Here is a 5,466-nt window from a genome sequence, read left to right on the forward strand (position 1 = left end):
AAATCATTAATTGCTAATGCTATAGGCCCTTATGGTAATGACAGCATTATTTTATTTAATGATTAGTAACTATATATGACAATGTTGGTATTTAGTGAATTTAATTTGATAATTGTGCTTTTTATAGTATTTTCTATTTTTAGTAATTTTTTCATATTTTTTGAAAATTTTTATATACTATAATGTGCGTATCACCCGATATTTAACCGATATGCCGCGACGGATGTGGAACAACCGAGACCGCGACGCGACCACGATCCGCGATGGCGAACCATGACTCTGACTGCAGGGGAAACATCTGCTAGTCCTTGGCTCTCACCTTCTGGCGAATTTGCATTCGGGTTCCAGAAAGTTCAGGATAAGGATCTGTTCTTGTTCTCGATATGGTATGATAAGATACCGGACAAAACTGTAGTTCGGTTTGTTTATTCAACGAATCCAGTGCCACGAGGATCGACTGTAAAGCTTGATCCTCAGACAGGGCTTGTGCTCCGTGACCCTCGAGGCTTACAACTTTGGAGTGCTAATCCTAGTCAAGTTGATCATGGTTTTATGAATGATACAGGCAATTTCATCCTCAAGGGGAGTGACGATAGCTGGCTCTGGGAAAGCTTTAGATTTCCCGCTGATACAATATTGCCATATCAAGATTTGGTAACTGGCGATTCTCTCTGTTCTCGACAGTCAGCAACAAATTTCTCCCAAGGAAGGTTTTATCTCCGTTTTCGTGATCACGGGAATCTAGTGCTTGTTACCAGGAGTGTGCCAACGAACGTGGATGATGAAGCTACCTACTACAATAGTCAGACTTCTGATTCTACAGATGCATTCAATTCTGGTTACCAAGTTACTTTTGATGGCGGAGGAGCGATGTACAAAGGAAAAGGAACAATCAAACAAAACAGCTCAATCCAGTTTCAATTCCATTACCACCAGTATCAGAAAACTATCATAGGGCAACAATAGATTTTTATGGGGTCTTCACACATTATTATCATCCCAGGACTTCTACTGGCAACCAAAACTGGACAATTCTTTGGTCTAAGCCAGATAATATATGTATCAGAATTGCTGGAGAAAAGGGGAGTGGAGCTTGTGGATTTAACAGCGTTTGCCACCCATGGTTCAAAGTCGTGGTCGCGGCTTGGACCGTTCCACATCGGTCTCGGCATATCGGTCGCGGTCTCAGCGAGACGTGAATTTTTGAAATATTTAATATTCTAAAAATTGTAAAAAATATGATAATTAAAAATAATTAAAAATTAGTAAAAATAATAAAAATTCAAGTTAACTTGGGATGATTCGGTGTGACTCGGCCGTTTCAACCCTTCACGGTGACGTCTCGGCCTGTCACGTATCTCGGAAACGTTTCATCGCGGTCTCGTCTCGGGCTCGGCCGAGACGGAGACGACTCGGCCGAGACGTCTCGGTCTCGGCTGAGTCTTCGAACCATGTTGCCACCTCGAACATGGAAGACCAGTTTGTGCGTGTCTAATAGGGTATATATTGCTTGATCCAGATGACAGTTACGGCAGCTGCAAGCCAAAACTTCTCTTGGCTGTGGTGAAGTAGAGGAGGGCTCTGCCGAAAACCTGTATGATTTTGAGGTTGTCAATGACATAGATTGGCCACTTTCTGACTTTGAAAGAATAAATCCTTCAAATGAAACAGTGTGTCAACAAGCTTGCTTGCAGGATTGTTTCTGTGCTGTGGCCATTTTCAAAGACAACAGCTGTTGGAAGAAGAAGCTGCCACTTTCTAATGGGAGGGTGGACAGTCGTGTTCTGTCGAAAGCTTTCATCAAACCTCGCAAAAGTGATGGTAATGCTCCTCCAGTATATCCAAATCCTCCAGCATCAATTGTTCCTCAAGGTTTTCAAGTAGAATCATAGCCAAAGGACCGAGGCACCTTGATACTTGTGGGGATCTATCCTTCTTGGCACCTCTTTCTTGGTAAATTTGACATTCATTACCATTTCTTGTTTGGGTGTTTACCTCATATACCAGAAAAAGAAGATCATATTTCCTTTAAAAACTGAGGCTGGGGATATAAACTTGCATATTTTTCCATACAAAGAGCTTGTTGAAGCTACCAACGAATTCAAAGATGAGTTGGGTAGGGGATCATTTGGCATTGTGTATAGAGGTGAGTTACAAATCAGTTCCAAAAGCAGTATTGTTGCTGTCAAGAAGTTAGACAGAGTGGCTAAAGATGCTGAGACGGAATTTCGAGCTGAAGTCAAAGCAATTAGTCAGACTAACCACAAGAATTTGGTCCGTCTGCTTGGATTCGGTGATGAAGGACAACATCGTCTATTGGTGTATGAGTAAATGAGCCATGGAACTCTTGCAAGATTGCTGTTACATGATCCAAAACCTAGTTGGAATCTAAGGATCCAAATTGCTATCGGGATTGCAAGAGGACTTGTGTACCTTCATGAAGAGTGCAGAACTCAGGTTATCCATTGTGACATAAAGCCGCAAAATATACTTCTGGATGAACATTTCAATGCTCGGATTTCCGACTTTGGACTGGCAAAACTTTTGATGATCAATCAGAGTCGACCAATGACTAGTATCCGAGGAACAAAAGGATATGTTGCTCCTGAATGGTACAGGAACACCCAAATCACTGCAAAGGTTGATGTTTATAGTTTTGGTGTCTTGTTACTAGAGATCATTTCTTGCCGCAAATGTGTGGAGGACATTGAAAACATTGGTGAAGGAGAAAACCCAATTTTATCTGATTGGGCTTGGGATTGCTTTCAAGAAGGAAGATTTGATAAGTTTGTTGAAAATGATTCAGAGGCTCTAGAAGATAAAATGATGCTAGAGAGATTTCTGATGGTTGCTTTACGGTGCATCCAAGAAAGCTCATCTCTTAGGCCTAAAATGAGGAAGGTGAGCCTGATGCTTGAAGGAATTGTGGAAGTTATGGTGCCCCCGTGTCCCTATCCTTTTTCTACCAAGAGCTGAGATTTGCTCTTTACTGCTTTGGGCCAATTACTTTGATGTCTGGGAGAGTTTTATGCTGTTTTCCCCGTTTTTTCTTTGTATTTTGCATTTTCTGCTTTTTTCCAATGTATTAATAAGATTCTCTTTGTAGGCAAACATTCTGTTGTGACGGTGGTACTGTAGTGCTTATCCTGTACACAGAATGGTCAGCTTTCCTGATTTGTGTATCTAACCTAATATTACTTGCAAAGTAATAATACTAGTATTGTGGAAAAGTGTGAATTTAACGTGAACGGGCCTAATTATTATTGACACTCTAGGGTCTTAAGAGTGTGAGCACATATGTTACCGTCTGTTGTCTATGATTTAAATACCGCATCAACTACATTAAATATTTGATAAATTAATAGTCTCTATTAAATAATAAATTTTTTAGTCCCGATTTGGACTAATGAGAAAAATTAATAATTTTGATAAAATAATAAAGTAATTAATTTTTTTTAAAACCTTACCTAACCTTTTGGTCCATTCATATCATAAATTAATAATTTACTAAAATTACATATCATATCTTCCTAAAATATGAATATATTGTTGTTATTTTTTAAAATTTAAATCTACTTGAATCTCATAGTTAATTTTTCTTATTGCATTTAAAAGTTCTAGACTTGAATTCTTATATTGCAAAACAAATTATGAAGAGTTATTGATACTTTGAGCATTTCCTTCCACGTAACAGGCTATAAAGCTAATATATCTGTAGACAATGAAATTTTAATTAATTTTAAAAATTACCATTAGTCTATAAATTATTTTTATGATTTATTTTTATTCAATTAGATATTGCCATATATCATACACACTTGAAAATTTGACTATTCGGCAACTAATCATGTCTCTCCATATGTCAAATTGAGGTGTTCCGACCAATTAACTATATTGAGGGATCTGTGCCAATCAAATTATGTCATGTCACATGTTCATATGATTTGGCAAAATTATGGATAAATATCTAAATGATTATTTTTTATTAAAAAAATAATATTTAGAGTTATTTAATCCATATATTTATCTTATATATTGCAACGATTTATCCAATTACATTGTGCCATGTCATGTATCCCTACAAGTATGGCCAATCAAGGAAATATTTATTAATATTATTTCTTTATTAATAAATATAAAATAAAGAAATAATATTTGAAATGGTACAGTGCTAATATAATTACATGTCTTGTAAGACAAGTAAAGTGGCATACATGTCTTCAGATTTTACCCTATTCTACAACACTAAATAGGGGGTCTCTCCACCAAAGTTCACACATCACACATCTCATACTTCCATATTTTCTTGAAGCTCCATGGCTGTGAAGGTTCTGTATCTTCAAGTTCTTCAAGTCTTGCTCATATCAAGACTTGAATTTTCAAGTGTTCAAGTTCATTGAACTTTTTAAATATTCTATATCAAGATTTGAAGGAATCGACAATCGATCCTGTCGCGCCCCACTTTTGAAATCGGTGAGTGTGGATTGTGTGGTGTGTGGTGTGCAATGTGAAAAGTAAAAGGCCATGGGACTTATAATGCGACGATTTGGCCAAGTGAAGTTCAAAAGGGTTTTTTGTATCAAAAATGGAGTCGCCACTTGGTATAGAGTTAGGGTGTACCAAGTCACCCAAAAATGATTTTTGTTTTTGAATAAAAAAAGTAAATAAACCCTTTTTGAGAACTTTTGGGTCTACGTAACCAAAAGAGGGATCGGGGGTCACATTTGACGAAGGGGAAGGCAAGGATAAAAATCCAAGGCACCCCTTCGACCTAGCCAAGGCTAGTTGCGTGACTTAAACCAATTTTTCCTAATTTTTCTACCCAAGGTATGCATCGCGTGTTTGGATATGTCTATATGAATGCAAAAACCTAGACCTAGGGGGACATGGGGGAAATTTCTCTTCAAAGGTTGAGTGATGCCAATCACATTAATTGTGAAGCCCAACAATGATCCTTTTGGAGAGGTCACACCTAAACCTAAATGACGTGAAAAAATGAGTGGATGAATGCATGCCATGAAAAATGTGCGTTTGTGTGAAAAAGTAATAAAAACAATAGTGTGAGTGGAAGTGTACAAAGAAAATGTCCTTGAACGTATAAAATATACTCCAAGTGCTAGTGGGCAAAATGCATGTATGCAATTTAAAGAAAAGTGCGAAAGTGTCGGTGTGCAAATGAAGATGAAAGTACTCGTGTGCGAGTGAAGATAAAAGTGTTCGTGTGCAAGTGAAGATAAAAGTGTTCGTATGCAAGTGAAGATAAAAAAGTGTTCGTGTGCAAGTGAAAGTGATAAAAAGGTGCATGTGTGCAAATGAGACAAAAGCGAAAGTGTGATGATAGAGTGGATTGAGAATGCATGAGCCTAGGGAATTCATGCATATTGGGTACGGGGAGACCTAAATCGTGACTCAATTTGCCCTTTTATAGAGAGGATACAAGCGTGCTAAGGCTTTAGGAAAAGCCAC

At 37.8% G+C, this 5,466-nt stretch overlaps 1 pseudogene; it reads left to right on the forward strand.

The window, feature by feature from the left end:
• Window positions 1-273: 273 nt before the first annotated feature.
• On the forward strand, window positions 274-2,976 carry LOC113767354 (annotated as a pseudogene).
• The last annotated feature ends 2,490 nt before the right edge of the window (window positions 2,977-5,466 follow it).

This window comes from Coffea eugenioides, chromosome 1 (assembly GCF_003713205.1).
Source record: "Coffea eugenioides isolate CCC68of chromosome 1, Ceug_1.0, whole genome shotgun sequence".
NCBI lineage: Eukaryota > Viridiplantae > Streptophyta > Magnoliopsida > Gentianales > Rubiaceae > Coffea > Coffea eugenioides.